At 29.8% G+C, this 24,256-nt stretch overlaps 1 protein-coding gene across 1 annotated transcript in view; it reads left to right on the plus strand.

Moving 5' to 3' along the window:
* The first annotated feature begins 1,893 nt into the window (after positions 1–1,893).
* Positions 1,894–24,256, plus strand: part of LOC148302428 (uncharacterized) — a 173,040-nt gene continuing 150,677 nt past the window's right edge. The window contains exon 1 of the mRNA XM_088271607.1: positions 1,894–2,433. The gene's annotated coding sequence lies outside the window, so the exon portion shown is untranslated. The remainder of the gene's footprint in view (positions 2,434–24,256) is intronic.

Here is a 24,256-nt window from a genome sequence, read left to right on the forward strand (position 1 = left end):
CATCTCAAAGATTTTTCTTAGAAGTTTCTTTTTAATATTGTATTATTCGTCAATATTATAAATATCATTAAATCATGTTTATATATTATTTCAATCAGCTTGACTTATATTGAAACAGTATAACAATCTTAAAATGTCGATATCAATTGAAAGTAGTGTCATATTGCAAGAAGATATCGGATATCAAGAAGTAGGTTTCTCTGTGGAATCACTTCAAGCGTCGATTCTGCGCGAAGCCTCAAACATTGAGAGCGGAAACAGTAAATATTATCGTACAGTTAATTACTTCAAAGTATTTTTTAACACATCCCTAAGGGAATCTTATGAAAAACACTAAAGTATCAGTTGAAATATATATTAAGTATTTTGTTTATACATAGGAATGTTGTTTGTGAATATTGGTAATAATAATATTTACCCTTTATAATTATTTTTATTTTTATGAAACACTAGATTACTCACCCTACGGATAATATATCAACGTAATTGTTTGTTATATTACTTTTGATTGTTTGTACATTTGTATGATATATTGTAAATCCTGGAATGCGTAAACTTCCATTTTTTCATATAAAAAAATGATGGATGCTTCATCTCAAGTTAGATACATTAAAAATAATATTATCAAATCAAATTGAGATAGTTTGAGCATCTATAATGAATGAATAAAGAAAGAAAAGTAAAAAAAAATAAACGAATGTAGTTGGAAATAAAATCAGAGAAAAACCCAGAAAATCTTGACATGATCAAGTATTTTAAATACTTTAAAGTGGTCGGGATAGGAATCGAAATAATAAGCGTTTATCTAGGAAGAGATGCATGAATTTTAAAGAGGCCAAAATTGTATGCAAATACGGAGTGGTGTGGCATTATATTATCTCTGCCTACCTCTGCGGAACGATTTGAGTTTGTAACTTAGTTACGAAAAAAATCTTGTAAAAACTTATCACAAAATATTCGTGTTATCATAAGTATACTCAAAATTGGTAATACAGTACCACCGAGGAAAATAGATTTTTTTGGGAAATTACAGATTGGTTTGGCGTTCTGTTCTCTCAGACTACTTCTACCGGGAAGTTAACTATTTATGTTTCAATTCTCTTGATCAAATGAGTAAAGTGTGTCCGATTGCTGCGGCTTTTCGTAACAATAGGCACGAATTGGCGCGCGCCGTCCCCCTCCAGACGTCCGTACTCCCGCGCGGCCGCGCGCCGAGTGTCGCGATATCGATTTCATTGAATCATCGCGAGAGAGGGACAGAGCCCGCCAGACAGGGATGCTGCGCGGACCACGCCGCTCCAGTTAACCTCTCAGTCTTCCGGGGGTCTCTACATCGGATAGATGGAATTAGTCCAGTAGGTGTATAGCCGCGATAACGGCCACTCTCACTCGACCCGACTTAGCGGAGCTTTCCGTTACGTCGTTATGCGCGCCTGATAACGACGTCAGAGCGGTACGCGGCTTCCAACGGGGGTGACGCGTTCTCCGCGTCGATCGTTTTGCGCAAGACGAAAATTACGCTTTTCCGGACACTTTTCAACCAACGAGCGATTTTCCGGACTAAATCGCTTAACTCAAACTAAATAAAAATAAAATTATACTACTAAATTTAAACGGTGAATTTTGCGGATTTTTAAATGAAGACTGTGAATTAAAAAAAAATTATATAGTGCTTAAATTTGTACTGAGTGAATTTCTTATACTTGTGAGCTTATTTTAAAAACAATTAAATAAGTGCAATTATTGTAAATAACAATTTTTTCAATGTATACGTTACATTTTAATATACACTTTAAAGTTTTACATAAAAACAACCTATGGACGAGATATACATTTTGTGATAAATTATTTAAAACGCACTGTTTATTTACAACTTCTAAAGAATTTATAAATCGTTAAAACTTTAATATTTTTAAATACTATAAATATATTTTAATTTTAAAATTGTTACCTTAAAAGTGTTCTCTTAGATATATTTTTTGATCTTCTAGTGTCTAATATCGAAACAACATTATATTATTTTCATGATTGTTTGCGGCGGATGTTTTATCAGAATCAAGCCTTAAATAACCCTTTAGTAATTTTATAATAATCGATATATTGCATTGAGTTTGATTCCGTGTGAGGTGATGCAACAAGTGATAGATCTGAAAACTGAAACGCGTCTTTTTTAGCAGTTATGACACAGTTATCAACCTTAGTTCTATTGTTTCTGGTTAAAACAATGGCTCGACAATTGAGCGTGTGAACACTTCTGATTTTATTTGCGTGGATATATTACACAATTATAATTATTCTCTGCGGTGGAAGACAGAACATCCCCGAGTTGTGATCCAGATTCCAACGTCCTGTTACATTCGCAAAATATCCTGTTTCCTGTACTCAGAATCCTGTTACGTCACGGATTTCAAACGGTTGTTCCTCTCAACATAGGTCAGTGCCTTTTCTTTAATTTTTTTATTTGTTTTATTTATATGGTACACAAAATTCAGTTACCTTTTTTATTTAGTTAATCAATTCAAATGTATTAAGTTAAAATAAATTAACAGTTAGTAGACAACATAACTGATTTTTATATTGAAATGGTTTTATTATGCATATGAAAATTCCGGATATAAATAAAAAAACAATCTTAATGAATGTACATTTTGAATATAAAATTGCCAATAACTTTTGCACCACTTATTTTTTTAAATAACTTGTTTTAAAACGTTTTATATTTAATTTATACATTTATCCAAACGTTACAACAGATTTTTTAATAAAAAATACTTACTTACATGAACGACTATTTAATCATTTTTAACGTAAATAATTAAGCAATAACTAATCTATACATCGTTTTGGCTAAAGTTTTTCGTAATTTTAAAGTAGACTTCCAAGATGTGAATATGAATCAAGATTTTTGTTGAGATTTCAACGCACGGGCAAAAAGAAAACTCGGAAGCGAAAATGATATTAATGAATGAATAAAATGTAAATATAAATCGTGTGTAAAAAATAAATAATTTATTGAAATGTTTTACAAAATATATTATAATTATATTTTATCCAAAAAACAGCGGTCTTAAAAAATTAAAATGATTATATTAATGTTCTAAAAAATGTTTATGTAAAACGGTAAAAAACAGTGATCGTAAAATATTTTGTTGATATTATTTGAAAGTTTATTGAAACAAAAGATTAAACAAATAAAAAGTTATTACCTACTTCATTTATTTTAATTATACTGTATTTAAATAAATCTTGAATTTAAAATGAAAAATGTTTTTATTGTTTTTAAAAAACAGGAAAAATAGTATTTTAAACGTTCAACAAAAAAAACATCATGTTACTATTTTTTTTCCTTATTAAAATTAATAAAAATATTTAGCGATAATTTTCACTACAACTCTTTGGTATGTATATATTTTTTCTTGATAAAACATTAAAAAATAATTTATGTTATAAAGGTTGTTACCGAGATGCCTCTGCTGCTTGTTTCACAATTATCTCGCTAGATGTTACCTCTCAATCACATCTGCATCGACGCATAAATATTAAATATTAACATAAATAAAACACTATATAATAAATTTTAAAAAAACTACTTTATTGTTTTTACCACTTTTATTTTTTTTAACAAGTGATTAAAATTGCCATTAATAGTCTGAAAATTCAATCAGTAGTCGGATAAAATAAATGTGAAAAAACCATTTAGTTGTTGTATAAATATATTGAATTTAGCTCCTACAAGAATTATCCGTACAAAACTTAAATCTGATATCAAGTTATATGGATGTTCAAACACGGACAGAATGGTGAACGTTACGAAAGTGTACGAAGTGATCACTTAAGCAAGACAAAGCTGTTACCATAATAAAATATCGAAAGTTTTCTATATTTTAAAATATGCTTAAAATATTAATTAATAATATTTTAAGCATATTTTAAAATCAGTGCTTTCGATATGTGTAAATTATGTACAACAAAATTACACAAAATAATCGTTAACATTTCATAAATGTAAACAAGAGAAGATGTAACACTACTTTTATTTTTGCTGATCCTTTGGGCACATTTTATAAACCAAACTCCAACATTGTTTAAAACCACTTTTTTGGTCATTTTCTTCAATAGCTTTTGACAAGCACCTCGTAATTTTCAAGGGTGGGATGGGATACATATACTTAAAGAAGACAAAGTGCTTTTTGAAAGTGATAAGAAAAAAATACTTCAAATAAAAGTCGTTAAAAACAATGTGTTGAAGCCGTAGTTTTATTATATAAAAACGTAATTGTTTTGTATATTGAAAGTATTGTTAACTTTATGGAATGGTAATATAACGCTAACTTTATTATTTATCGTTCACTTTTAAGTTGTATGACATAAAATAAAGGATGAATGATAGGGTAAGGGTTTAATACAATCGAGTTTAAATCAAATAAGATATACAATAATATCTAAAATATATTATTTATTGATTCGGCATTAACTTTGTGGTATGAAATATTAATTGATTTTTAAAAATTAAAAACTTGAATAAACCACTTAATCAGTTTTCTTTATATATATACGACTAGTTTCGAAAATTTGAAACATTTCATTTATTACCATTATGCATTTTTGTTTTAATTTTTACCAGAGAATGAAAACATCTTGTAAGTTTTCGAAACTAGTCGTATATATAATTAAAACTCATTAAGTGTTATATTCAAGTGATTAATTTTTAAAAATAGCATTAATTATAGTTTGATGAAGCAGAATAGGACAATGCTACTTCGATTTCGATCAAATCGTTTTCGCAGTCTGTACCGCTCGTAAACAATATCGTCTTTCGGAGGGCATTGTCCATTTCGATACAAGCTAAAAACGGTTCCTCTTATTATCGTCAATAGAAAAAGAAATCCAAGTCATTTTATAAGAAAGTACCGCCAACATCCGGGAACTGCACTTCGAGCACTGAATGGCAACTTGTAATTGCAAACACTTTGTTTTAAAATAAAGATTCGATGTTATTAGGTCGTGAATAATTCATTCCGCACACTTTGCGTCACATTTCATGAAGATACAGAAAACAACATCGGCCCTGTGACGTATACGTTAAGGCGGGACAATCGATAGCCCGCTACTTAATTTTCTTTTAGCCTATGTTTTAACCCATTCGCAATAACAATTTTTGGGGATTTTTTTTATACCGCAAAGTGATATTAAATATCAATATTACAAAATACATCACACTATGTTTGTTATATTTTTTTAATAAAAAGAGTTATATTTGTGTTTTATTTATTATTTACAAAAATACTTCAAATTCATACAACTTCTGTGAGCCTAAGCGGCTCATTATTAGCAATAGGTATCAAATTATGGTAGAGTGGGTTCGAACCAAGAAACTCTGACTCAAGAGTTCGCTACACTAACCGCGGGACCACACCCCGACACAATATGAATTTAGATAGATTTGTGAGTTTAAAAGTAGTTCCACTATAAAACTCTTCCATTGTTTATAGCGTAAAAAAAGCCAACATAATTTGGTACAATACAAAGAAGTGTAATTTTTTAAGGAGTTAAAAGTTAAATGTATTTGTAAATCAATAATACGAAATGCACTTTGTGTAAATTTTTATATTTCCAAGTGTGTAAGTTAAATAGTAAATCCACTGCAATATTTAGTAGTTGTTCATAGCATGAAATAAAAAAAATCATTTTTAATCAGTACAATAAAGCAAGTGTATATTGGACGAGATGTAAATATAAGTATTTAAATTATTACGCACTCAATTATACGAAAAATGAATCACATCATTTTATCATTCAAATTTCCAATTTTTTAGTTATTGAGTGGTTCTACTGCAATATTGAGTCATTGTAATAAATAAATAAATAAAGCTTTGTAACATAAACTTTTAAACGGTACCATACAATACAGTGTTATGCTTTAAGAAGTTAAAAAATCAATTTATTTGTAAATCAATAATACAAAATATACCACACTTTATTTATATTAAAATTGTTAAGATTATAAAGTCTAAGAGTTGTTCCACTGCAATATTGAGTGCCAAATAAAGCCAACATTTATTTGTGAACGGTACCATTAAATAAATACTATTTTTGTAAGTAATCCTAAAATATATTTATTTGTAAATCAATAATATAAAACAAATCACACCATGTTAAAATAAGTATTGTCTTGATATTTATAGAATGGTTTCACTGCAATACTAAGTCGCTGTTCATAATGTAAATGAACCCACCATTTATTTTTAAAGCTACCATACATTTTTTTATGGTTGTACAATTAATTGATTTGTTAATCAATAATACGAAATAATCCACACCATTTAAATATGAATACTGCTAGTTTGTTAGTTTTAATTTATATTGTTGTCTTACAGGATAACACCAAGTCTAATTGGATCAGTCATTTTACGGTTATTTTATAGTCCTTAGCATCCCACCTCTAACTCTTGACAGCTCGCAAACAGTCATTTATAGAAAACGAGTACATTTCTACTCACCTTTACAAAGAAACCGTTGAATAGAGATGTCGTTAGTTTATGCTTCAAATATTCCCATTGCATTTATATTGTAAGAACGGTAGGAATGATTGTATCAGCTACGTAGAAAAGATTTTATTTGAGAGGTTTGTCACAAAGTTTACAAAACGTCTTAACAAATTGTTATTTTATATATAAGAATCAATTCATTTATCCTGGTCGGATTTTTTTGTGAAAAAAAGTATAAATATGGTAAACGCTGCTTCTTTGCAACAAGAGTATGCAGAGATAAAAGAACGCTAAACTAATCTGTCAATACAAACAATATTTGTCCTTTCGACATGCATGCATCCCTTCATACATACCCGCTGATTTTTCTGACTTTAATTCAAGCACTAATTCTTCTAAAAGCACTTGTACAGCCCAACAACATTCGCCTCAAAAATAAGTTTTACTGTTCTTTCTTCACTCATTCGATTCATATGCCCAAACCATACCAAGACACCTTCCTTTGTTTTATCGATAATGCTCATCGCAGCCTTGTATAATAGCCTTATATCAATCAATATTTGAAGAACTACATTTTTCTGCCGTATATTCATCTCACATTCGATTACTTTCATCATTATTTGGACAACTTCACGCTTCATTTCTTTACTTATTAGGGTTGGAACCATTGAACTCCATTATATGTTTATCCATTTATTATGTTATTATAATTAAAATATGTGTTGTTAACAAATGTATTGTTAAAAAAAACCTTACTTGAAACACATGTGTATTCTGTCAAATGACAATTAATATAACAACTGTTTTATTTTTATCCAAGTCACAAAAATCATTGTATACAAATTCACATTCAAAAAAGTTTCTTGTCTTTTGGATAACAGCACGCTTCTTATACTTCGTCATTCTATGAAGTAGCGGTCACAATGTTTCTGTTATTTACCTTCTCAGCTCAACCTTTGTGCATTTCAGTTCCTTACAAATTGAAAAATTGGTTTTCAACAAAACATTGCAATTTCCGTCCGCGCTCACAATGCTTTTGTCGTAGAAAATGCAGTCGTTAAGTATTTACGTATCATAAAAACGGTAAAATGTTCAATATTTGCTTTTTGTTATTGTTTTGACGGGAAATTAATTAATATTCGCAAAACATCGTCTTCGCTGTGTAGAGAACAATGTTTGAACACTAGATAAATAGTGAATGCTCCGGTTTTTCATTTGTAATTCGTATTTTTAAGTCTTATGAACGGAATTCATTTGTTAGACAAAACAGTTCATATTATACGGCTGTCCAAACTCAAAACACAGTAAGGGACATTTTTTTTGTAGTACGTTTGTTTTGCATTTTTGGACTAAGTAGATTCTACTTAGTCCAAAAATGCAAAAAAAACACACTACAAAAAAAATATCCCTTACTGTGTTTTAAATTTGGACAGCCGTATTGTTTTCTTACTTTTATTTTTAATTTTTAAATCAGTGATTGTCATTTTTCATTTTTCATTTATTTTTTTATCTTGTAATATATAATGAAATTATAACATAAATTTCATTTTCTTTTGTAAAAAAAAAAAATTGTTGTATTTTCATAATGATATAGAAACTATTTTTTACGATAATTATGATAGATAAAGATGTCTATTGTGATAGAAAATAGAAGTCAGGATATGTTGAGGGCTTATAATCCGTTGTTTGGCTGGTTTAAATGATTACTTTGCATCCTAGAACATTCGCTAATCTCATATGATCGACCACCACATTATTTAAATTTCTGAATGCTATTATCTGAATTCTGCATTTATAGAATATATTATATGTATATTTTATCATATGATTTTTTAAGAAAAATTTCATTTGCGACATGGTCGAAATGAGTAAATAAGCAGAAACCACTTGACAAACATGTAGGATTTTTGTGGAATTAAAAATATTTTAAAAATAGTTTGGACTTCATTGGGATCGAATCATATCACATAAATTTTTGTTAAAAATTTCAGGATTTTTGAACAAAATTCGAACTTCATTTGCCTCGAGATATTGGTCCATTTTTCGAAGGTTGAGTATCATTTTCTCATACCAATCTGCTAGTTATTTTTAACTTCTAACGTCTTCACAGTAAAGAAGGTAATTTTTATGCCATCAGTAATACAAAACTAGTAATACTTATCAAATTCAATACTTTTTATTTATAGATTGGCGTTTAATTTGTAGAACTCCATTTTAATTTATAAATTCAACATTAAAATCAAGCACTGATTTCTTTATCAAAAACACAAAATAAAATCTGAATAACAAAAATAAATTTTGTAGACTCAAATAGTTGTGTCTGATTTTAATATTTAATGATTTAAATACATTTCTTCTTTGGTCTTAATCCTGCAAATTGGTTTCAACAAGGATCAGCATTTCGTCCTCTACTCTGTTCGATCTTCTGCACTTTTCAGCTACAGGTATGAGGTGAGGCTCATGTCCATATACTTGTTCCAGAAATCTCGTCAAGGGTTCTAAAATTACCTTGTACAAATGTAACAAAAATAAAATAACAGGTTAATTTCCAGTAACGGTTTAAATAGCGGGCAATTAATCTTATCAAAGAAATGATATATTTCTTATTAAAACAATATTCCATTAAATGTTTTGGCGTAAGTGTGGTGAGATTAACATCTGATCAAGAGTGGGCAAGTAATAATGTACAGTTAATGCGTCAAACTTGTCCATTGTGATAATGTATAAAGCAGATAGGCGTTATTGACTTTTCCTTTAGCTATCTCCTGACCGTATCAGAGTTACCGTTATTCTAGATCAGCAACCGACAGAAAGTGATAAATCTGTATCATCAGTTATTATTATTATTATTATTATTATTGGTAACACGGGGTCGGCAACCGTTGGTATATGATACTGTTAAAAAAATATATAGTTTATTCGGCAGTCACCAAGTGGTAATATCTATATATTTTAAAGTCTTACGATGTTTGAAAATGATGTGGAGTGCATCAAAACACGATTCAAAATAGATTTAATTAAGAAAATCAATATTTCCTCATATTACAATTCGAACATCTATTATTCAAGTACTCGTACAAAATTATGTAATCTTATTTGTGTTGCCGCACAATCTTCTGAGAGAACAAATTTTGACTGCATTCAGTCTGCTTTCATCCTTTTTTGCCAACACTTTGCTTCATTTCTATATATGGGGTTAGAACCAGGACTCCATTTGTACTGCCAGTTTACTATTTATTGCGAATTCAGTACTCGCATCTCCTTTGAAAGTTTGATCAAATCGGGTTTGTATGTCGTTATTTTTAGCACGTTTCCAGGTTCATATTAATAATTTATGTATTAATTTTTAAGTCAAACACAGATTTTTTAAGTCTAATAAGTTGTATTTTATTAACAAAAACGCATAAAAATTATTATTGTGACAATTGTTTTGGCATTTTCAACGAATTTATATTTTTTTATGTGTTTTTGTTAATAAAATACAGCTGAGTAGACTCAAACAATCTGTGTTGGATTTAAAAATTAGTTCAAAAATTAAAATGGAGTTCTACAAATTAAACGCCAAATCAATAAACTTTAATTTCTCAGTTTGTTTTGAATAAGATTCATGCTTCAATAAGACTGTTTGTACGAATACGTACGTATAGTCGAAGAGCCTTTCCGCAGGTATTGATCATCAATCTTCATTTTTAATATGTCTTTTTTATCCACAATATTTTGTGAGTATCCTAATTCTCTTCAAAAATTAAATAGACGAAGAAGTATATGTATATAGTCATAACAGAATTTTACGGCCTGCTATTGGTTGGCACTGTTTGTGCCGGAGTCACACATTGCTGACCTTAGTTCTATACATTTTTTTTTTAATCTCAATCTTCATTATTGTATTGAATTTTTTATCCACAATATTTTGAGTGTGTCCGACTTTTTGTAGAAAAAAAAATGAATAAATGAAGAAGTATATGGAAGTCTGGGCACTATGCAGATTTTAGAGCCTGCATTGGCCGGCATTTTTTGGCTCCAGAGCCCCAGTTTGGCGACCCGCGGACTAACGCGCTCGCGGTGAATATAGTGTTTCAAACGCACGATCAACCGTTGTCATTACGACATGGAAAGTGAGTGAACCAGTTAGTGACAACCTGTCGGAGGTGCGTCCGGACGGAGGTAAAAGTGACCACAGCGGCTGGTCGAGAAATCGCCTGCAGTGCGCAGGCGCATGAAAAAAACAAGAGCACTCCATAAGTACCTACCTACCTACCTAACAACAGGGTGGCGCAAAGTCAATCGCCTTATCGGAAAATGTTTTAATTTTTGCAAATTTCGTACGTCAATCGTATTTGATATTTGTGAACTAGACAGCTGCAGTATATATATACAAACAAATTGATAATACAGGCAAAAATATGTATTAACACCGGCGGCAGCTGGTGTTGATTTACTTGACGAATAAAATCTTTTCTGCTTAAAAAATGTAATGGTTCAAATAAACATTTTCAGTACTCAAATTTTTTTTTTTTCACATAAAAACACATTTTTTCGTAAAAAAGATATTTTAAAATGAAATTGAATAATAAATTTTGCTCCACGCTAAATTTGGAGAAGAGTAAAATTAATCATCTAATTTTGTTTTTGAATAACTTTTATACTAGAAAAAAAAATATTAGTAATCAAAATCTTTATGTGGTTCTTTGCATTTTTTTGTTAAGCGTAAAATATGGTATCCGTCAAGTGGCTGCCGCCAGCGCTGATACACATTTGTGCTCGTTTTATCAATTTGTTTGTATACTGAGGCTGTAAAATTAACAAATTGCAAATATGATTAATGTAAAACGTCATTTGCAAAAATTATAAAATTTTACGATAGGGTGTTTAATTTTGCGCCACCCTGTACTACTAGACTGCAGAGTGCTCTCGATTCCTTCTCTTGAAACCCGTTCGTTTTATTTTATTGTTGCTAAAAATAAGTCCGCCTCCGTAGTGTAATAGTCAACACGCTCGGCCACCGTGCTGGAGGTCCCGGGTTCAATTTATAAGACGTCTCTTTCTTTTTCATCCTTCTTGTAGATCCTTTGATCTGTCTGTTGTATATAAAGCTATATTTACAACATTTTGAGTGTGTCCAAATACTTGTTCACAAAATCTGGATTATCTTCAATTACAGGAGCCATTTTCATATTATTTTTTGACATCTCATAAATAAAAATAAAAAATTGATTAAAAATTAACTTTTAATAAAAAGCTTCTTTACATCTTCACTAATAGATGTCTCTAGAGAAGTTTTAGTGATTCAAGAACAAGGGTTCTAAATTGGTTCATATATATAGAACTTCCAAGAATTTGAGTAGTGTGGTTCTCAATAATGGGTAGAATTGGTGAATGTTTCACGTGTTTAAAGTGATCACTTAAACCAGCCTATGACGGTCGTCAGCCCCGTAAATGCTCAGACTTCCATATTCTTCTTCATCTTTGGTGAGATGTCAAAAAATAATATGAAGCTATATTTAAATGATATATTAATGTAATTATTTGTTAAAAACTCTTTCTACCGCACTGTACTTGTCTATATACTAGTATTTTTGGAATCTTCGTCAAGAAAAATACGTATATTATTTATTAATTCTTTATTAACTTTGTGGAATGACATGTTGATTACTTATTTTAAAAATTAAACACTTGAATAAACCACTTTAATGAGTTTCATTTATATAAACGACTAGTTTCGAAAATTTACAGATTTTTTCATCTTCTGGTAAAAATTAAAACCATTATACATAATTGTTTTAATTTTTACCAGAAGATGAAAACATCTGTAAGATTTCAAAACTAGTCGTATATACAACATTTTGAGTGTGTCCAAATACTTGTTCACAAAATCTGGATTATCTCCAATTAATTTTAATTAAGTTTCTGCTTACTAAAAAGCTTCTTTACATTTCACCAATAGATGTCTCTAGTAAAATTCTAGTGATTCAATAATAAGGTTTCTAAATTGGTTCATATATATATATAGAACTTCCGAGAATTTAAGTAGTGTGGTTGTCAATAATGGGTAGAATTGGTGAATGTTACACGTGTGTAAAGTGATCACTTAAACCAGCCGATGACGGTCGTCAGCCCCGTAAATGCCCAGGCTTCCATATTCTTCTTCATCTTTGATGAGATGTCAAAAAATAATAGTCGTATATATAAATAAAACTCATTAAAGTGGTATATTCAAGTGTTTTTTTTTTTAAATAAGAAAAATACGAGTTTAAAATCTCTCTCTTACAAATAAAAAGAATGAGATCCCACTGAACAAGATTTATAAATTCCGGAAATGGATATTTGAACAAAACACGATCATTCCTCTCCTGATGTGTACAGATTTTTCATACTTTTTACAGCTTCATCGGCATCTTTGAACAACAATTTATTTCTGACTGGGTGCCTTGCTGTTTTGTTTATCTCTTGCAATTTAGTAGAAAACATTACTGTATCCATTATCGAGCGGAAAATCGAGTAAACGTATTATTTGCTTTAGATTGTATTGTCAAAGTGACAGTATTTGATAGAAAATCGCATTGGCGATGTTTTTTCTTTTCTTCATCCGTCAACTTTTGGCAGACAACGGATTTTTTACTGATAACAATGGAAACTTACCTGAAATGAACTTTGAAACATGAAAGGTCTTCGACACGGAAATAGTTTTTACAAATAATTGCACTTTTAAGTCATTATTTTTAAATCATTAGTTCTGTTGCAAAATAGGAAGTTTCTCGCAAAGTATTATATCATATGTGACACACTACATTTGCTCGATTCATACTTTTTTTAAGCCCTTATCCGCACCCCAATGGTGCATAGGGCACTGCATCATACAAACGCAGTGTTATCCTGATCGTTAACACATGAAGGAAAGGTGATCAGCCCTACGCTTCAGGTACCAGTCCAGGGTTATATGGAATAAATATTAGAGTGAATAAATCGCTTATATTTATTTTACCTCTCTGGGAATCAAACCCGGGACCTCTGGAACGGTAGCCGAGCGTGCTGACCATTACACCGCGGAGGCGGACAAATCAAAATCACCAATAGATGTCTCTAGTGAAGTTCTAGTGATTCAAGAACAAGGTTTCTAAATTGGTTCATTTATATAGAACTTCCAAGAATTTGAGTAGTGTGGTTGTCAATAATGGGTAGAATTGGTGAATGTTACACGTGTGTAAAGTGATCACTTAAACCAGCCTATGACGGTCGTCAGCGCCGTAAATGCCCAGACTTCCATATTCTTCTTCATCTTTGATGAGATGTCAAAAATAATATGAAATTATTATTTACCAGCTACAGGGCAGAAAGTGTTGTTTTATCATTTTCAAGAAAAGGTATTGCTTAATATTTTTTTTAAATAAACTAAATACTTTTGAAATGGAGGAAAAACCTTCAGGTTTTACCTACAAAGATATGTTGCCTAATAAAAAGTTCAACAAGTGGCTCGATATTTATTTTTAATATATTTTATTATATTCATAAAATTTTTAAAACGATTTCATGAAAATCAAGTTTCTTTATATATAACGTTGTTGAAAGAAGTGACCAATATGTGGGAATATTGTACTTATAACTGAATTATTGCATAATTAAAATTTTTAGCGTTTTCCATACTTTTCCTTTAAATAGAAGTTTTTTTTAATTTCATTGAAAGGTTAGACAATTGAAGTGTGTTGTGAAGTGAAGTGTGTTTATAATCTTTATCTCAAGTTGAGACTCCTTCAATATAAAGTAATTTACATAGTTGCATTTGATACATTACACCTTGAACAAAAAATTCAGTTTTTTTTTCAACTATATAAGGCAAGTGTGTTGTGGCTGGTATTTTGACGAAAATATAATAAATGAAATATAATAGGAATATTGGTTCATAAATTGTGTCTTAAAAGAATTAATCAAGATTGCAAAAATACTCTTATCCGCCGAAAGCAAGTCGGCTCGCGGGTGAATTTATCTGGTCAAAAACTAGATTTATTTACGACAGTCCATGAAAAACCTCACACGCGATCTGTTCAAGTATTAATTTCAGCTTGAGCTTAAACAAGCGTAAGTAACGGTGCGATCTCTGAATATTTCTCTAGGCCTATGCAAAAAACCGACTCCGTTTGGCGGTGAAGTGTCGAGTTTCATCGACGGTTCTGGCATATCGCTAAGCATTCTAGGCGGTGGCTTTTCGAAAGTTGGAAGTAAAAAGATTGATCTAACCGTCAACTTCTTGCTGCTGGAGAATTTGTTGGAGTCTGACAGCCAGTCACTTCCAAAGAAATCATCGCTTTGAAATACACGTAAAACTGAATGATACATTTTTTCTTCATTTCTTTCTTTAGATAAATACTTAAAAGCTGTTTCGGATTAGAAAACTTTTGATGACCGTGATGAATCGTATCAGACATTTAACGAATTACTTTTGATTTTTTTTTTCAAATTATATTTTAATACTATTATTAATTTCTTGACTGTTTTTCGCAGATACTTTGTGGCACATTTTATAAACTTTTGTTTTTATTTGTTGGGTCCTTTAGAAATACATCAAATTTGTCATCTTGCAGAAATTCTTGAATACTAGTATCACAATCCACTTTATCCATAATAACTACTGTGTTTCCCTTATCAGCTCGGGGTTTTAATTAGTTTACTGTTATAAATGTTATATCCTTTTTTCATTACTTTGAAAAATACGTCAATCCAACACGTCCGTAACAGTTTATCTATTTATAAAATTTAATATTATTTATCTGGAAAAAAAACATACTTTTTTCTTATTAATAAACTTAATTTCTTATATCGACTATAATAGTAAATATATTTTTTTAATAAAAAGTATATTTACCTCTAGACTGGTACCTGTGCGATACTAATTATACCTATTTTCATATAATTAACGATCAATTAAACACTGCGGTCAATGCAATGCAGTGCCTTGTGCATCAATTGGTTAGAATAATGGATAAAAAAGAAAAAAATATACGAGTCACTCGTGGTAAAAAAATCATATGTATTGTATTGTGATAAAGAGTTTGAAAAGCACAAAGGTACATATTTTTTTTAAATTAAATAAATATTTTTTAGTTATTTTAGTCGTTACCGACATTATCAGACTGGTGATGTTAGTAACGACGAATATCAGTCGCTGGTCAAATAAAATATATATGGATAAAAACTATGTATGTAGTTATAACTTTATTGTATAAAATGCAGTTTCACCAAAAAATATCCGTTAAAAATTTACAACATAAATTTTTTGTTTCGGTACTATGGTTGACAAATAACAATGATGGAATTTAAAAAATTTATAAACAATAATTCTGACAGGATATTGATTATTACTTTATTAATAAATGCAATACATTAATATAAACATGCAAGTCATTGCCATACGATGCGATATATAGATTCGTCTCTTCAATACCGACTTGTTTCTTGTCGTGGATTTTTGACTCGGGCACTCTCGTATAAATTACTGTCAATCGTGTCGGGCTTGACGGCAAAAAATGACATATTTATATCGATCGAATTGGCAAAAGTAAAAGTTGAAGCATTTGTTCCAACACCCTCCATGGTATACATATGCTCCATGACAGGTGCCATCGTTTCGTTTAATGGATTGTCAACACCCAGAAACGTAATTAACTCAAAAAGAAGACATATACTGCAAACAATTGTTCTTGGTGACAAAACAGGAAATGTCATACATTTAAAAATAATTTAAATAAAACTGGTTTTTTTTGTGTTTTCTTTTTAAATTTGATCTGTTACTAAACAGTTCATATTTATATTTTAATACATTATTTTTCTAGTCAATAAACATTGGTCTAACTCATGTCCCTTAAATCAAGGTAAACGCAATCTCTTACATACTGTGTGACGAAATTTACAGCACCAATCAGTAGAAATTAAGATAATATTTCTCCAAATTTTCGTTAGTTTCTTCTAGGTTTTTATATACATATGTATGTATATCCCTAATAAATGGTGTGAGTGTTGCATGGAATAAGCAAAAAAGTTTGAAAGTAGACTGAATGCAGTCAAAATGCAACCCTTAATACGAATATGCGTCAAATCGATGAAAGACAAGTACATTGAAAGACAGTACAAAGCTGATGTGAACATTATCGAAAAAATCCTGAAAGATATGTTGAGTTTGTTTGGGTGAAGAAAAAATAGAGAACCAAATTTATGAAGCGAATAAAGTTTAAAATAGGAGCTGGGAAAGACTGAGAAAACTTAGCGTGATCAAGTATTTCAATTACTTGACTGTTTTTCACGTAAAGAGTCTTAATAATCGGTCAGTGAGTATGAAAAGATGCATGAATATGGAAGAGGAATATATTTTTTCCAAAGACAGCCTATTCTCTCTGCCTAATTCGGCGGAGAAACAGCGGAAGTAAGTTGAGGAAATAAGTTACGAAAAATCAACGTGTTTTTTCTTATCTCACAAGATTTTTTTTTATATTCACCAGTTTCCGCCATTCACAAGATACACTCATATGTTCGGTTATTTGATCGCTGAGGAAGTGATTGAAAATTATCAGTTGTCAATTTTTAAAAATCTCAAAGTGTTGATCTTGCCATATGTCAATATGTCTATTAGCGTCGTATAATTGAGGCTATAATTTTTCAAGGCCTGCTCTTGATGCACTGAGCTGATTGATTAGACGAAATTTTGCTTTTAAATTTAATGTAAACCAGTATGTCGAAATCATTAAAAAACTGAATTTATTAACGTATAATTTATACATAAATTATCTTGATATTTTACGCGTGACGAAACATTGTTCATAAACTCCGAGATCAATCCCATTTGTAAGTGTGATCAGTTTTTCAACATTTCAATACATATTTTTTTTTGGCATCTCATCAAGTATTTGGACACACTCAAAATGTTGTAAATAAATTATCTGGTCAAATTATAAGCTTAATAATAAAAATGAAAATGATATTTTCTGGCGTTTCTCATGTGTGTGATTATAATCCAGGATTTGGATCTCACATACTAATATAAGAGTTTCTGCTTAAGAAAAGGCTTCTTTACATCTCACTAATAGATGTCTCTAGTGAAGTTCTAGTGATTCATGAACAAGGTTTCTAAATTGGTTCATATATATAGAACTTCCAAGAATTTGAGTAGTGTGGTTGTCAATAATGGGTAGAATTGGTGAATGTTACACGTATGTAAAGTGATCACTTAAACCAGCCTATGACGGTCGTCAGCCCCGTAAATGCCCAGACTTCCATATTCTTCTTCATCTTTGATGAGATGTCAAAAAAAATAATATGAAAATAACTCCTATAATTGGAGATAATCCAGATTTTGTGAACAAGTATTTGGACACACTCAAAATGTTATTTCAATACATTTTATTTATTTGATTATTTGTTTAATTGAAATGTATTTCCCAATTTTCTTTTTCAATTGATAAATAAAAATAAAATAACACATTCACATATAAACTTGCATTTAAGCAGAAGTGATGTAATTGTTAATCATGGGGTAGAATGGTAAATAGTAATGTGAACATAAATAAGGTCATCACCCTAAACCAACTAATGACAGGTCATAAGCCCAGTAGAAATGCTCAGACTATGATGCTCTTTTTTTCATTTGTGATTCACTGGTAAATACTATTTTTTTTTTCAAAATCTTTTGTGGCACGTGATTTGATGTATTTCGCATCATTTTCAAACACCGTATGTGAAGCAAAAAAAGGTACGGAACGCATCGAAACATGTGTCAAAAACGGTTTTAAGAATAAAATGGTATTTATCAAATGAGTTACGAATAAAAAATTAATAGATATTTTCACAGTTTTATTTATTTACAAATCGAATCAAAAGAGGTTTTTTTTTATTATTTCCGAATCAAATGAAAAGAGGTTTTTTCTTAGCAATATTTTGAGTGTTCCAAATTTTTATCATTATTATCAGTAATTGTACGTTTTAGTTATTTTTATCAAAATTTTTATTGTTGTCTCAAAATGAAGAAGAATTTGAAATACCGCTTATTTACAGGGCTTACAACCTATCATGAGCAAAATTGAATGATCACCTAATTAACCTAAAGTTCTATCTACCGTAGGCTCGTTTAAGTGATCACTTTTTACAAGTGTAACATACACCATTATATTCATGATTAACAACTACACAAATCAACAATCTTTTCAATTAAATCATAAATATAACTTCCGAAATTTATGTACTGTGCTTGTCATTCATAGGTAGAATAGTGTATGTTATACGTGTATAAAGTAATCACTCAAACGAGCCTATAATAGATCTCGAGACCTGTGAATATCTTGTTTTCCATGAACCTCTTCGTGTACGGTGAGATATCAATAAAAATAGAGTGATTTTCTTACTATACAAACTAAAATAAAATGAAAATTGGACATAATTATACTCGTATGCAATAATTCATTATGAATATGTATGATAGTATAATTGAAGTCTGTGGGCCTTTAATCTAAAGCAAATGTATGCACAATTGATTCAATTTCTCTTCCTTAAAAACAATTCATGATATCCTTAAGTAACTGCAGTGAATTTATGTGTGGGTGAATTCGCTATGCTCGAAGGATCAATGCGTCGTCCTCCGCATTGTTTGGCGTTCAAATATTATTCAAATTACGATATTTCAAAGTGTAATTGCAGGGTGTTTCCTCATCGTTATAATATATGGTGAATTAATTTAAAATGAAAGCATACTATCGTGCTATACATAGCATTTGATTGTCTTTCATAAAAAAACTGATACTTATGATTTTTTTATATAAACACTATCAAATTTCTTTTAATCCCATTATACAAGTTAACACATGTATTTAAGTGATGAAATACTTAAATGAAATAAAAATTATATACAGCAAATCTTCTTTTCTTCTTTTTTCTGACACGCATTCGCATTTAAAGGTGTAAAGGGTACTAAGAAGTAGAATAATAATACAGAGTTAATTTCACCAAAAATTTGTCTAAGTAGAAAAAATCAGAAGAAAAAGTGATTTTAAGTAATGTTGCAGATAATTTAATTGATTATCGTATTAAAAGTTTTCGTAAAACTTTTTACAGAAAAAATACATATTAACATTCTATAATATGGAGAATTGCTCAAAAGGGTTGAAATACCTTTTTTTTAATTACTTACGATATCAATAACAAGAATTCAATTGAAACAGTTCAATTCAAAACAATTAAATGATTATTTTGTGTTTTATATTATTTGTTTATATCTTAATACAGTTTTCATACTAGTATTTTTTTTACAACAAAAAAAGGTTTTTAATTTATTTTAAGCCTTTTTTACGTAACAGACATTTGACTTTGACGGTTACCCCGTCCCCTTATTTAGTCCGTTATATCGAGGTTTTACTGTATTGTCATACACCAAAATTCTTTTAATTTTAATAAAATAAAAATCAACTGAGGCTGCAACCGATTTCGATCGTTGCAATTGCACGATAATTGTCGGAACAATGCAAAAATAAATCGTTTGAAAAAGACTAAGCCGAACGATAGTCACACTTTACGTTACTTTTTTATGTCGTGACGATTATCCGTTACACTCTAATTGTAAGCCAAATTATATTGGTATCGTTTCAATTACAACTGAAGCGAACGATATTCCTTTTGTCGCTGAAAAAAATAATCTAAGGTTTAATTTCTATCACTAGCATGGTTAGGATGTTTTTTTTTACTGTTGCTACCGCAAAATTATTAACCCATAGGTTACCTGAATCCAATATATCGGCTTTCGGTACTTTAGTGAGAAGTACCGGATCCGTCGGATCTGACGTCATAAGTATCAGATATATTTTGAACAGTATGTAAGGAATTCCATCAGGGCTTTGCAAAAATATTCGATTCATTACAGGTTTTTTTTTGATAAGCGATACCTCGAAATTAAGAACTATTAATCATTTAATTAGTTATAATATTATTAAAAAAATATGTTATCAACAAAATTACTTAAAAAATGTAAAGCTGTTATATTATTAAAAAATATACAATTTTATTTGTAAAGGTACTCAATAAATTGACACAAATATAATACATTTATGTTGCATAATCAAAAAGATAAAAAATATTTATTTATTGCACTATACGAGCATATTTATTTCAACTCTGGATGTCAGCTATTATGATGGAGAGTCGTTTGATCTTCAGAATTATGCATACAGCGTTAAAAGGAGGTGGAGAAATTTAATATTAGGTGAGCAGCATTCACTTCTTATTCGATTTTTTTATCATAAATAAATTTAATTATATTATTTTATGGTGGAGACTGACCGGACTCATTTTGTCGTAATGTAACATGTTACGATGCGAGCATTCGTATAGTCAGTACAACGAGCCGAGCTCGTTCCGATTACCTACTCCATCCGATGTTCGGATGCTCGCCGAGAATATCAGTCTGTTACGGTCCTTGTAACCAAAGGGTTGAGATATAATAAAGCCAGCCAACAAGGATCTGTACGCTTTTTACAATCGCAATTTGTAAATCAGGTGATACGACTGCGTTAATTAAAAAAGTGTCGACGATTTGTGGGGATGCGCCCCACATCGTCACAGCGGGTGGTCGCGCACTTAACCAAGAGTAAAACTCGGCTGTCCGGTTTGAAGCTTTAATTAAAATACGATAACGATACCTTAACCAGAATTAACGAAATTATTGACATATTGATATTGAATTTTACACATTAGTCTTGTAGGCATGTATGAAAAGAAAATAAATGTATTTTTAAATCATTTTTTTTTTCAATTTAAATTTCACTTGGTAAATACCACTATCTATTAAAATTTATTGTGACACGTGTTTTTATGCATTCTGCATCATTTTCAATCTCCATATGTAAGGACAACTCCAAATTGAATAGTGATGAAGAAAAGGATCTATCTATTATTTTAATTTATATTTTGGATTTTTTTATATTATTGAGCATAAGGACAATTAGGGGGAGGCTTTTGTCATTGTTATATTGTTAATTATGTGCTAACTATCATTTAAAGTTTTAAATTTTATATATTATGTCTTGTAGGCATATCACTCACTCCTATCAACAACGTCATTTATCGAAAATCGTAAATTTTTAGTTGTGCATGTTTTCGGGATGCCCTGATAATGTACGATATCCCAGCAAAAGTGACATATTTTCAACTTAATATTTACCTGCTACATGGCAGAAAGTGTTGTTTTTGCATAAAAATTTTGAATAAAATGTATTGTTTAATTTTTCTATTAAAATACTAAATATTTTTAATGGAGAAAAAACATTAAGATTTTAACTAAAAAGATCTGTTGCATCGTAAAAAGTTAAAAGTGGCTTGATATTTATTTTTAATACATTTTATTATATTTTTTAAACTTTTATAACGATCTCCTGAAAAATTAAGTTTTTGGATACATGACGTTGTTGAAAGGAGTGAGCGATACATGAAATAAGTTTTTTTTTATTATATTTTTTCATTTTTAATTTTTTTTTTTTAGTTAATACCAATATTTATTGAATTCTAATATGCATTCTGCATCATTTTCCAACACTGTTTGAATTTAAATGCGGTTCCCTTGGGACGTTGAAGGATAAAGAGGGGGCAGGAGCTGTTTCATATTTTCATGTATTTATATTTTATACTTTAATTTTTTTTTGGTGTGAATATGGCAAAAGGTAGGAACGTTTTAGTCATAAATTTACTATTAAAAATGGACTAACAATTATTAAAATTTTTATGAATGCCGTATTTTTTCCAAATGTAGCAGTTTTATGAAATATCGTAATGATTTTTTTTTAGATTTCTACGTAAATTATGTAATACTTTTGATGTGTAAACGTGAGAAACATCTACTCTACCTTATTTAAATATAAATTTCCGTATGCAATCGATACCCAGGTTGCATTTTCAATTAAAGGAAGTTAGGCGAGTCTAATTCAAGTAATTTATATGTTATCCTTGATTTAAAAAAAAAACATTACCTTGAAGAGATGTTACACTATAAATACTAGTTTTACAACTTCAATACATTTCCTGTACCAGGGATCCATGAAGTCGTAAGAGGACAAAGTTGTAAGTTGTTTTGTTTGCCTATACTTAGGGCGTTGAATTAATTTGAAAACAATGAAAGCATGAGTCAAAATATGAGACATATTATTACATTTGATTATAATAATTATGTGTTTTCAACAACGTTTAAAACTCGATTTGCCAAGGTGTGTTTAAAAACACCAGGTATTATTTATAAAAACATTACTTCGTATTGCGTTCTATCATTTATCTCTCCGTGAAGTAAAATAAACTTGTTTTTAAGGAATTCGGCAATTTATCGATTTGTATTGTCTTATCTAGTATATTTTAGTATTTTTTTAAAGGTTAATCTTATAAAACAAGTGTTAATAATAATAACAATAAATTTGGATATCTTATATAGCGCCATTTTCGTTCAAAAATAACTCAAGGGCGCTTCACTGTAAATGATTTGGGGAAAATATTATGGTGGAAATGATTTAGCAAAAAAATGTGTAATTAATGTTGTATTACTCTTAAATTTACACTTAAACAAGCGTTGTTTTACTCTTAAATTTACATTTACACAAGCGTTGTTTTACTCTTAAATTTACACTTACACAAGCATTGTTTTACTCTTAAATTTATGAAGTTTTACCCTGGACCTGAAACGTAAGACTGATCACCATGCCATTTTGTAATTAACGATCAACTCTACATGGCATCAATTTGATTCAGTGTCTTGTGGACCAGGGTAAGAAGAAAAGCGGACGCAAGTGCGGATGAGGGTAAGAAGAAAAAACTTAACATTATTTACCGATGCGTCATAATTTCACAAAAATATTTTAATCAGACTTGTTATTTACAAATTTTACTTAAAAAATATTTTAAACTCAACTAAAATTCTAAATACAAAATTCAAGTGCGAAAAACATTAAAAAACTTTTTTTTTTTTACTAGCGGGTCTCAACTTTGTAAAAATATACAAAAAAAATTATTAATGTAAACTCACATTAATATTTTAAAGTAAAGAACCTTTTTGTTTTACCAATTATTATTTTTTTATCGATGTTTACCAATTTTTCTCTAAGAATACTTTGAAGTGAACTTACATTAAAAATACACAATTCACGTATAAAAAAACTTAAGTTTTTACCGATTATTTTGCGTCATATTTTGAGTAAAAGTATATTGTTTTAGAGTAAACTCACATTTAAAAACACAATTCAAGCGTAAAAAAACTTGAATCGTTTCCTAATGGAGTGATTAAATGAAGATGTTGCAAATGAAACGCAAAAACTTTGTAAATCGCACCCATTAAAGAATGGAGCAAACGTACTTGCAACGTTTTTTCATAGATTGCGCTAGATTTCAATGTAAAAAGTGTCTGCAAAAACAAATGGTGTTTCATCAACTGATAGCGAATCTACTTCAGAGGTGACAAATTAAAATCAAACCTTTTATAATTACACACCAGTTCTGTGCGATTTGATGTAAACAATCTGAACCTACTCACCCGCCAATGGCATATTTTAAATTGACTCACGATAACACTTTCCTTATCATTCATCGTTCACTTTGTGTAATACCACTTTTAAAACAGTATTACACTAAGCAAACGATGAATGATAAGGAGAGTGTTATATTACCATACAACAAAGTTAACAATGCTTTTAATATACAAAATATGATCAACGATACTTAATTGTTTGTTTTTGAACATAAAAAATACTTTAAATGGGCCATATAAA

Source organism: Brachycentrus maculatus, unplaced genomic scaffold (assembly GCF_059751285.1).
Source record: "Brachycentrus maculatus isolate JH-2025_06_01 unplaced genomic scaffold, ASM5975128v1 h1tg000452l, whole genome shotgun sequence".
Classification (NCBI taxonomy): Eukaryota; Metazoa; Arthropoda; class Insecta; order Trichoptera; family Brachycentridae; genus Brachycentrus; species Brachycentrus maculatus.